General features: G+C 41.7%; 1 protein-coding gene across 1 annotated transcript in view; it reads right to left on the bottom strand.

Annotated features, from left to right (window-relative positions):
* The window catches only part of LOC117507463 (copine-9-like), an 863,862-nt gene that overhangs the window by 216,615 nt on the left and 634,546 nt on the right, over positions 1 to 12,701 (bottom strand). The window lies entirely within an intron of this gene.

Below are 12,701 nucleotides of genomic sequence, written 5' to 3'. Positions count from 1 at the left end.
ACACCAGCCCAGGACCTCCACATCCAGCATCCTCCAAGATCGTCTGAGACCAGCCACTCGGACAGCTGCTGGAACAATCGGTTTGCATAACCAAAGAATTTCTGCACAAACTGTCAGAAACCGTCTCAGAGAAGCTCATCTGCATGCTCGTCGTCCTCATCGGGGTCTCGACCTGACTCCAGTTCGTCGTCATAACCGACTTGAGTGGGCAAATGCTCACATTCGCTGGCGTTTGGCACGTTGGAGAGGTGTTCTCTTCACGGATTATGTGAAGGAGATGTGTTGCACTGCATGAGGCAAATGGTGGTCACACCAGATACTGACTGGTATCCCCCTCCCCCAATAAAACAAAACTGCACCTTTCAGAGTGGCCTTTTATTGTGGGCAGTCTAAGGCACACCTGTGCACTAATCATGGTGTCTAATCAGCATCTTGGTATGGCACACCTGTGAGGTGGGATGGATTATCTCAGCAAAGGAGAAGTGCTCACTATCACAGATTTAGACTGGTTTGTGAACAATATTTGAGGGAAATGGTGATATTGTGTATGTGGAAAACGTTTTAGATCTTTGAGTTCATCTCATACAAAATGGGAGCAAAACCAAAAGTGTTGCATTTATATTTTTGTTGAGTATATTTCACTAAGTTTGTTCCAAATCAGATTGAAATCTTCAAGTAATTTTGTTCACAGACAGACACCATATGCACCATTGCTGCATGTGCAGGTAAAATTTATTCTGTCTCTATGTCTACTTCAAAGCCCTTCTTTAGTCCAAGGCCTACATCTTCATGAGTTTTTGTAGAAAGCATTCAGGCATTTTGAGATACTGTGCTGACAGACTAACAAATATAGCTGAGAACATTGCCTCCTCATTGGAGTTAAAAGCCTGATGTGACGTTATGAGCCCACTCTTTGGGACTGTCACTCTTTCCTGTTGTGAAACGGACGTCACAGAGAGAAAAAGTTTTGCAAATCGAAAAAAAAAAATACAAAAACATTGAAGCCTTTAGTGTCCAGTTGATTCCTTCATGCATGCACACAACCTACTATGTATGAAGTGTTTGAGGAGGCAGATGACAATACGTATACACACACAGACACGCACACACAGACGTAATGGCATCTCCTTGAGCATGTGTTTAATGTGCCCTTGAACCTTTGAGTCAGTCTACTGTCGCTTCCATTGCTGGTTTTATGAACACAGTCATGCAAACCGATTGGATGAGGCCACGTAAAACTCAGACACTTCAACGTGAAACAGAAATGAATTGCTGCCCTTCTGATTTCCTCTCAGCCCTGTTTACTTTTTAATCAATCTGCTCTTAGTTTAACGCACAGCTTTTAACAGTGATGTACGAGCGTCTCCAGGCAGCAATCACTGTGATAATGACTACTTCAGGGTCACATGGAGAAGTGGGAAATCTGAGGTATACAAAGTCACCAGTGGATGCAGATGCTGCTGCTTTTTTGTATTCAACCCTCAACATGAAGAAAAGCTCAGAGATTTTGCAGTTACATGTGTGATTAGAACCAAAGTACAGTGGAATGGAAGAAATCGATGCAGTCGTGTTGCAGAAAATAACAGGAGTGTGTGAGCATGTAAAGTGTTTCAGCGTGAGTTTTCCCACACATTCCTTGCTCTCCTCTCACACCTTCCTCTCCCACAAGTTACACAAGCTCTCGCTCTGTCTCACACACACACACACACACACACACACACACACACACACACACACACACACACACACACACACACACACACACACACACACACACACACACACACACACACACACACAGGCAGTTATACAAACTTAAACACACAACAATGCATAACAATCAAAAATAAAAATCTGTTCTCCCTGTGCTGATAAAAGTGGGAGCCTTATACCACAAAACTGTAGATGAATTCATGGGTTAGTTCATCACAGCCAGTTTGTAACACAGTAACTCTAAAACAAATACCCTTCTATATCTCCAACAAGGACAAACTGATTAAAATCTGGTGAACCTTGATGCACCATAATCGATAAAGCACATTTGTTGAGTCTATGTAATATCCTATAGACATGAAATAACTTACGTTGGTAACCATGGAAGATACATGATCCCTGCTACCTCAGCAAATACAGAATGTAATACACAACAGAAACATCGAGTGATGGGTCGAACGCAGGGCTGTGAAGACTAAGGAAAATCATTATGCCACGTTCACACCACACGCCACGCGGTGCTACAAATTTGCATCCCTCACCTGGTGATGGATGTGCCACCATCGCCTGGTGCGTCGCTCTGCTTGAGCCGCGTTCACACCGGATGCCACGCAACGCCACAAATTCATCATTTGTTGCAGGAAATGCGTCTGGATGACGGCCGCTTTCAGCGGTACTTCCACCTCTCCAGGACCCAGTTTGAGGACCTCGTGTCCTGTTCACGTGCGCACGTGAAAAAACAAAAACAAACAAAAAAAAAAACTGGCTGCCCCTGCTGTTGCAGTGCTGCTACTGCTGTGCTGCTGCTTGCTCTCCCATCAAACTCTGTCATAATTGTGTTATAAACCAGTCACCATTTGTTTTATTATACATCTGTGTAGTTAATAAAATTATCTTCACGGACGATTCGTTCATGCGTGCATGTGAAAAAAAAGAAACTGGCTGCCGCTGCTGCTCGCTCTCCCCTCAAACTCTGTCATAATCCTGTTATAAACCAGTCACTTTTGTTTTATTATACATCTGTGTAGTTGATAAAATTATTTTCATGAACGATTTGTTCGAGCGCGTACGTGAAACAAAAAAACTGGCTGCTGGGGTGCTGCTGCTTGCTCTCCACCCCAACTATGTAATAATTGTGTTATAAACCAGTCACCTTTTGTTTTATTATACATCTGTGTAGTTAATAAATAAAACAATCTTCTTGGACGATTCATTCACGCACGCATGTGGAAAAAAAAAAACTGGCTGCCGCGGTGGCGCTGCTCGCTCTCCCCTCAAACTCTGTCATAATTGTGTTATAAACCAGTCACCATTTGTTTTAGTATATATCTGTGCAGTTAATAAAATAATCTTCACGGACAATTCATTTGTGCGCGCACGTGAAAAAAAAAAACGGTTGCTGCCGCTGCTGTGGTGCTGTTGCTCGCTCTCCCCTGAAACTCTGTCATAATTGTGAAATAAAGGACAAAAGGGACATAAGTCCTGCTCACTGGCTGGCTGCCAGAGACAGGACATGTCTACATCAAGTATAAACTATATATAAAATTGGTTATCGCAACGCGACAAAACTCGACAAAACGAAAAAGTTCACATTTTTCAACTTGGGGAGGAGGGCGACACGACACGATATCGCGCCACAAACACGCCAATCGCTCAAAATCGTTTATTCTCTGTTCTTTTGCAAAGACAATTCTAAAAAAATACCCCATGATTCTATTTTCACAGACCTATGAAATCCCTACGAAAGCACCACTCTGTCAAAATTGGAACATAGATGCATATTTGTCTTGGTAGGTGGAATAGGTGATAGGTGGAAAATTTGAGTTACAGAAGCAGTCAACTCGAAGAAAATTAGTCAACTAGTTGGGCATTACATAGTAGTACCTAGTACCTAGTCATAGTTGACTATTATGACAAGTCCCGACCTTAGTAGAATGTTTGAATGGGATGGATGCTTTCATTGGTACTGCAAATTACTTATAACAAAACTGGAATCACTGTTCCACAGTCTTTTATATACTATAAAACACCCATATTTAAAAGATAGTTCTGCAGTCCGCATGAAAATTAAGACATCACATGCAGTGCATCATATGCATCCATGTCTACTTACTGATTTCATATTTAAAAACTTCAGCTGTGGGTCTGTACATGCATTAGCATGTTTAGGATTTTTTTTTATCTCATCCAAGTGAATTGACAATCAATGATTGTCATTATGTCATTTACAAACTGCAAAAAGCAAACAATGGTTAAAAGATAAAAATGAGTCACTGCTATTGTAGTTCCTTCAGCTATGATCACAAGTAAATCAGTGGCTGTGAGGAATGAAGAGGCTTTTTGGCACAAACATCCATCTGATGCTTTAAAATCATATTCTTAAGAGCATGAGGAGTGAAAGTTGTAAAACATGACATGAAAAGCTGGGTGCTGCTTCCTACGTATACCTCTTAAGCACATCTTGTTGTTTTGGAAAGCACACAAGAGGCCTGTGTAACTGTGAACAGAACTTCTCTGTGGGTTTAAAAAGCAGATAAAACCATCTGTGTAGTGTCGTGATCATCTGTGGCCATCGATCTGAGCCTTGGTTAGACTTTGGTTAAACATTCCAAGCAGGTGGCAGTTAAATTACTAAGGATCACCCTTCTTTCCATCATGACAATCTCTCAAACTTTACAACTCATTGTTGTAAAGTTGTGAGATGTGAACAATCTGTTTTTGCAACATAAGGGAAATTGTTTCATCAACAGCAAATTATACAAAAGAAAATTTCAGGGACACAGATTTATATTGAGAGGGAAATCATACAACCCCAATTCCAATAAAGTTGGGACGTTGTGCAAAATGTAAATAAAAACAGAATACAATGATTTGCAAATCCTCTTCAACCTATGTTCAATTGAATACACCACAAAGACAAGATATTTAATGTTCAAACTGATAAACTTTATTGTTTTTGCTCATTTTGAAATGGATGCCTGCAACACATTTCAAAAAAGCTGGAACAGTGGTATGTTTACCACTGTGTTACATCACCTTTCCTTCTCATCAGACCACAGCATACTTTTCCACTTTGCGTCTGTCCATTTCAAATGAGCTCGGGCCCAGAGAAGGCGGCGGCGTTTCTAGATGTTGTTGATATATGGCTTTTGCTTTGCATGGTAGAGTTTTAACTTGCGCTTGTACATGTAGCAATGAACTGTGTTAACTGACAATGGTTTTCTGAAGTGTTCCTGAGGCCATGAGGTAAGGTCCTTTATACAATGATGTCGGTTTTTAATGCAGTGCCACCTGAGGGATCGAAGGTCACATGCATTCAATGTTGGTTTTCAGGCTTTCCGCTTACGTGTAGAAAGTTATCCAGATTCTCTGAATCTTCTGATTATATTATGGACTGTAGATGATGGAATCCCTAAATTCCTTGCATTTGAATGTTGAGAAACACTGTTCTTAAACTATTAGACTATTTTTTCATGCAGTTGTTCACAAAGTGGTGATCCTCGCCCCATCTTTGCTTGTGAACGGCTGAGCCTTTGGGGTATGCTCCTTTTATACCCAATCAAGACAATCACCTGTTTCCAAACAGGTGTTCTTTGAGCATTCATCAACATTCCCAGTCTTTTGTTGCCCCGTCCCAACTTTTTTGAAATGTGTTGCAGGCATCCATTTCAAAATGAGCAAATATTATAAAGTTTATCAGTTTGAACATTAAATATCTTGTCTTTGTGGTGTATTCAATTGAATATAGGTTGAAGAGGATTTTCAAATCATTGTTTACTGTTTTATTTACATTTTACACAATGTCCTAACTTCATTGGAATTGGAATTGTACTATTATACTTATTAAAATGACTGGATTAAAAATCTAATTCATGTCACAGTTTCAAAAAGTGGGAAATAATTTAAAATGTTTTCTGATTCTCTCTCTCTCTCTCTCTCTCTGGGTCTATGTGCTGGTCCTGCACATCACCACATCCACCGCACTGCATAACAACCCATATTCAGGTCCCACATGGCAACCACCAAGGCAGACAAGAAGTACACCATCACCTCTTGAAAGTAACCATCTAACTGCCATAGCCAGTAGAAATATGGGTGTCCGCTTGACCTTCTGGAGCCACCAAGATTCTCAACATTGACTCACCTGCTTGCAGTAACATGTTCAAAATGTCACTGCAGATGTTCCATGACAATGCAAGTAATACGAATCAGAGTTTCCAGAAGAAGCCGCTCATTTGACACCAGGACATACCAGCAGTACCCACGTATACTCAAATGGTATCTAGTACCAACAACAAGAAGTCATTGCCTTAGATCAGTGGTTAGTGTCCACGTTTCACAAAGATAAGACAGGAAGCACCAGGATCCTGAAGACTACAGTTATCAACATTGCCAAACACCTTTGTCCAGCAGCCTCCTAACTCGATAAGCTCCTCTGAGGCATCTCAGTCTCATAACTGGAGGTCCACGGCAGCACCTCGGTCCAAATTTGAAGCAGTTCATGCATGGGCATCTAGAACATCCTTTTTTGTAATGATGACCTTATTCCTCATATATCAAGGGAGCTTAGAAAACACCACATTGCCGAGGCTGTACTGTGTGATGTGTGAAGACCTAGAATTGATCATATTTCACTTTTGGTCTGGTCATCCCTGTGCTATGCATACTGAGGGAGTGGCAGCTGCTATAACAGAGGGTTGAATGAAAAGTAATGCCTCCAAGAAAATTACATGTAACTAAATGAGAATAGTGTAAGGAATAAAACACAAACATTTTTCTTAGAATTTGCACATTAATTACATACCTTCACTTTTCAACATAGTCGGCAGATAACTGAATGCATTTCTGCCAATGATAAACAAGTTTAGTGACACCGTCATGGAAGAACTCAACTTGCTGTTTCTGCAACCAGAGTTGTAGCGATTTCCACTTCCTGCATTGTCAAAAGATAGAAATCACATGGCGCCATGTCTGGACTGTATGGCAGATGCGGCAATGTGTGGAGTGCCAGCTTACTCCGCTCTTCCATGGTGACATGCCAACTGTGTGGCCTAGCATTATGTTAAAGCAAAACATTCTCTTTCTCTCGTCACATTCTCTGTAAGCAGTTTTTAAAGCTTGGACAGTCCCTATGTAATCAGTCAAGAAAATTGGTAAACTAGTCGGGTATGACCTGTATTATACGAGATCTGTCAATAAAGTATAGGAACTTTTTATTTTTTTCAAAAACTATATGGATTTCATTCATATGTTTTTACGTCAGACATGCTTGAACTCTCGTGTGCATGCGTGAGTTTTTCCACGCCTGTCGGTGACGTCATTCGCCTGTGAGCACTCCTTGTGGGAGGGGTCGTCCAGCCCCTCGTCGGAATTCCTTTGTCTGAGAAGTTGTTGAGAGACTGGCGCTTTGTTTGATCAAAATTTTTTCTAAACCTGTGAGACACATCGAAGTGGACACGGTTCGAAAAATGAAGCTGGTTTTCGGTGAAAATTTTAACGGCTGATGAGAGATTTTGAGGTGATACTGTCGCTTAAAGGACTTCCCACGGTGCGAGACGTCGCGCAGCGCTCTCAGGCGCCATCGTCAGCCTGTTTCAAGCTGAAAACCTCCACATTTCAGGCTCTATTGATCCAGGACGTCGTGAGAGAACAGAGAAGTTTCAGAAGAAGTCGGTTTCAGAATTTTATCTGGATATTCCACTGTTAAAGGAGATTTTTTTTAATGAAAGACGTGCGGACGGATTGCAGCGTCGGCTCGCAGCCGCCGCGACGCTCCGCCACTGGAAAAACACCTCTGTTGGAAGCCTTAAGGACAAGTTGGAACATGTCCAGCTGTTAAACAATTTCTCATATACTCACTCCACTGAAAGCCATCAAAAGCCGCCTGGATTTTACAAATGGTTATCAACACGGAGGTGTTTTTCCTGTGCCGCCGCACCGCGCCGGCTGCGTCCCGACGCGTGGACCCGTCCGCACGTCTTTCATTAAAAAAAATCTCCTTTAACAGTGGAATATCCGGATAAAATGCTGAAACCGACTTCTTCTGAAACTTCTCTGTTCTCTCACGACGTCCTGGATCAATAGAGCCTGAAATGTGGAGGTTTTCAGCTTGAAACAGGCTGACGACGGCGCTTGGAACCGCTGTGCGACGTCTCGCACCGTGGGAAGTCCTTAAAGCGACAGTATCACATCAAAATCTCTCATCAGCCGTTAAAATTTTCACTGAAAACCAGCTTAATTTTTCGAACCGTGTCCACTTCGATGTGTCTCACAGGTTTAGAAAAAATTTTGATCAAACAAAGCGCCAATCTCTCAGCAACTTCTCAGACAAAGGAATTCCAACGAGGGGCTGGACGACTCCTCCCACAAGGAGTGCTCACAGGCGAATGACGTCACCGACAGGCGTGGAAAAACTCGACGTAAAAACATATGAATGAAATCCATATAGTTTTTGAAAAAAATAAAAAGGACCTATACTTTATTGACAGCCCTTGTATTGCAGACAAAACCTTCACCTTCAATCTCATAATGCGACAGAAGTCTGCGAGCAAATTTCAAATCCGCTAGCTTTCATTTCAGGCATGAGAATATAAGACATAGCCCAAGATGAAAAACAAATATCCAAAGGATTTTTTTCAGAACGATCATGAAAATTCTAATATGGATAGAGGCGGCTTACAACTACAATCAGTTTTATAAATGTTGGACCTGATTAAACAGAGTAAACTTCTGAATCTGTGACATCTGGAGAAAATGCCATTAGGGCCCAGTCACATGGCACACAGCAATAGCTAAACAAAGGAAAAAAGTCACAAACTGTTCAGAAAAGGTGGGCAAATGATCCTACACCTTTCCCATCAGCGAAAAGCCTGTGTGCAAAAAGGAACAAAACCAAAGGTAACGAAAGAAAAACAAAGAAAATGTCAACCTCAATGCTTAAACTAAACATTCACGATGACATGACCAACAGCGGGTATGAGATTGAGCACAACCAGCCTTGTCCTCATGTCCGCAGCACCTGCAAGTGAGGGATTTGGTTGTCTTGACAGCAGATGAGAGATGTTTGTCTTCACAACAGCGTGTGCACACGCAGGCCAGTCAGAAATGGCTGGTATGTGCATAAATAGTTAAAGTAGTTAATAAATGTTCTAACCGCTATTGTTTCTGTATGACAATGTTACTTTTCATTCTTTTCATGGGTGACTCATCAGCGATGCAAGAGTGTTACGTGCAGCTCGTTGGGAGCTTTAGTTATTGATCTGTTCAGATACTGTCAATGTCGTAAGATGGCGGACTTGGGATGATGGACAAAGTTGGTCGACAGTCAAACGGAATGCTGACGTTACGAAAACTACGCAAACGATGAGGTCCCATCAAAACAGACAGCAAAATGGAATCTGGATGACTTGAGGTTGTCGTTGGGATTCATTCATATTTTTCAACAGTTTGAACATTCTGATGAAGCACTAACTGCAGGAACAAAGCTGGATGATGGTTAAACAATGCCTCCGAAAGTCAACGTAAGTCCAGATTTCTTGTTTCGTTTGGGCTTCGGTGTCCTTCGTAAGTGCCATCCAGTGGTGGGCACAGTTCAGCTTATCCAATAACAGATAATTATCAAATGTTTTTGCTAGCGGACTGGCTTTTCAGACAAGCTTTAAAACCATCTTCGGACCAAATATCTTCAGATAAATTTAGTTCCAATAACTTTCAGTCCGATAAAATGTTTTTTGCTGGTTATCATTAAGCACAAAACGTGACTGGCCGGTCGACACAGGGAGCATTGTGGGTAGAGTAGTTCAGGTTAATTTTGAACTTTACAGTAAGTTGTCCGCTCGACACAAGAACAAAATGGACTAATTTGAACATTATTTTATTTTATTTCTTTGTGGCTGTAATTTAATCACCAAGACTCGGTGGGGTAGAGGAGTGCAGCTGTGTGTACAGGGGGAGGGACTTTTCTTCATGTTAAGACACTTGATGTAGATTATTTATTCAGATGAATCCCACTGAAAGTAACAGGTAAGAATTTATATTTACTACATGTATTTTAATCTGCCAATCAATGCATTAATGGATGTACGAGGTCTGTCAATAAAGTATAGGTCCTTTTTATTTTTTTTTTTAAAACTACATGGATTTCATTCATATGTTTTTACGTCAGACATGCTTGAACCCTCGTGTGCATGCGTGAGTTTTTCCACTCCTGTCGGTGACGTCATTCGCCTGTGAGCACTCCTTGTGGGAGGAGTCGTCCAGCCCCTCGTTGGAATTCCTTTGTCTGAGAAGTTGCTGAGAGACTGGCGCTTTGTTTGATCAAAATTTTTTCTAAACCTGTGAGACACATCAAAGTGGACATGGTTCGAAAAATTAAGCTGGTTTTCGGTGAAAATTTTAACGGCTGATGAGAGATTTTGAGGTGATACTGTTGCTTTAAGGACTTCCCACGGTGCGAGACGTCGCGCAGCACTCTCAGGCGCCGTCGTCAGCCTGTTTCAAGCTGAAAACCTCCACATTTCAGGCTCTATTGATCCAGGACGTCGTGAGAAAACAGAAGTTTCAGAAGAAGTCGGTTTCAGCATTTTATCCGGATATTCCACTGTTAAAGGAGATTTTTTTAATGAAAGACGTGCGGACGGATTGCAGCGTCGGCTCGCAGCTGCTGCGACGCTCCGCCACAGGAAAAACAGCTCTGTTGGAAGCCTTAAGGACAAGTTGGAACATGTCCAGCTGTTAATTTCTCATATACTCACTCCACTGAAAGCCATCAAAAGCTGCCTGGATTTTACAAATGGTTATCAACACGGAGGTGTTTTTCCTGTGCCGCCGCACTGCGCCGGCTGCGTCCCGACGTGCGGACCCGTCCACACGTCTTTCATTAAAAAAAATCTGCTTTAACAGTGGAATATTCGGATAAAATGCTGAAACCGACTTCTTCTGAAACTTCTCTGTTCTCTCACGACGTCCTGGATCAATAGAGCCTGAAATGTGGAGGTTTTCAGCTTGAAACAGGCTGACAACGGTGCCTGGGAGCACTGTGCGACGTCTCGCACCGTGGGAAGTCCTTAAAGCGACAGTATCACCTCAAAATCTCTCATCAACCGTTTAAATTTTCACCGAAAACCAGCTTAATTTTTCGAACCGTGTCCACTTCGATGTGCCTCACAGGTTTAGAAAAAATTTTGATCAAACAAAGCGCCAGTCTCTCAGCAACTTCTCAGACAAAGGAATTCCGATGAGGGGCTGGACGACTCCTCCCACAAGGAGTGCTCAGAGGCGAATGACGTCACCGACAGGCGTGGAAAAACTCACGCATGCGCACGAGGGTTCAAGCATGTCTGATGTAAAAACATATGAATGAAATCCATATAGTTTTTGAAAAAAATAAAAAGGACCTATACTTTGACAGCCCTCGTATTTCGGTTGTTTAAGCTGAAGGGTTGAAAGCGTGTGAAAAAAGCAGCAACTTTTTAATTCGTAAATGATGGTGTATCTAATACCGAGATAAACTGTGAGTTCTAATACTGCGTTTTACTGCTTTTCAAAGATGTTGACAGTGTTTGGGTTTTATTTTTTATCCATTCATTTTTCATGTATTCTTATGTGTTTGTGATCCTTGAATTTACCCACCAGCAAAAAGTCAAAGTGAAACTGGTTTATCAGAAGCAGACAGTGTAATCTGATATGGCTGTGCCCGAATCAATACTAAAAGTTATCAGTTATCGGTTATCTGTAATAGATACATTTTTTTTGCAGTTTATCACTTTAGTGTCATAAAAGATAACTTTTCAGTTATCGGATTAATGGTTATGAAAGTTACCTTTCTGATTAGGTGTGCCACCACTGGTGCCATCAGACCGGGGATTGAGGCTGCTAGAAAAAAATCTCAGCTCAGTGTTTCGTAATGCAGTGAATGAGAAAGAAATATTAGATATTGGTTTTTTTTCTCTTCAATTTTCTTTATTAGAAGACAAAGACAACATGACAACATAAAACAAAACAAGCATTAACGAGCACTGGCAACAATGGTAATATAAAGAAATAAATGCATGAGGATAATAACCATATAACATAAAACAATACAGACATGATACACAAGGAGGTATATATACATATGCATACATACATACCCACACACACACACACACACATATATATATATATATATATATATATATATATATATATACACACACTCAACAAAAATATAAACGCAACACTTTTGGTTTTGCTCCCATTTTGTATGAGATGAACTCAAAGATCTAAAACTTTTTCCACATACACAATATCACCATTTCCCTCAAATATTGTTCACAAACCAGTCTAAATCTGTGATAGTGAGCACTTCTCCTTTGCTGAGATAATCCATCCCACCTCACAGGTGTGCCATATCAAGATGCTGATTAGACACCATGATTAGTGCACAGGTGTGCCTTAGACTGCCCACAATAAAAGGCCACTCTGAAAGGTGCAGTTTTATCACACAGCACAATGCCACAGATGTCGCAAGATTTGAGGGAGCGTGCAATTGGCATGCTGACAGCAGGAATGTCAACCAGAGCTGTTGCTCGTGTATTGAATGTTCATTTCTCTACCATAAGCCGTCTCCAAAGGTTTTTCAGAGAATTTGGCAGTACATCCAACCAGCCTCACAACCACAGACCACGTGTAACCACACCAGCCCGGGACCTCCATATCCAGCATGTTCACCTCCAAGATCGTCTGAGACCAGCCACTCGGACAGCTGCTGAAACAATCGGTTTGCATAACCAAAGAATTTCTGCACAAACTGTCAGAAACCGTCTCAGGGAAGCTCATCTGCATGCTCGTCGTCCTTATCGGGGTCTCGACCTGACTCCAGTTCGTCGTCGTAACCGACTTGAGTGGGCAAATGCTCACATTCGCTGGCGTTTGGCATGTTGGAGAGGTGTTCTCTTCACGGATGCATCCCGGTTCACACTGTCCAGGGCAGATGGCAGACAGCGTGT

This window comes from Thalassophryne amazonica, chromosome 3, assembly GCF_902500255.1.
Source record: "Thalassophryne amazonica chromosome 3, fThaAma1.1, whole genome shotgun sequence".
In the NCBI taxonomy this organism is placed as follows: Eukaryota; Metazoa; Chordata; class Actinopteri; order Batrachoidiformes; family Batrachoididae; genus Thalassophryne; species Thalassophryne amazonica.
This window is presented reverse-complemented; position numbering and strand designations above follow the sequence as displayed.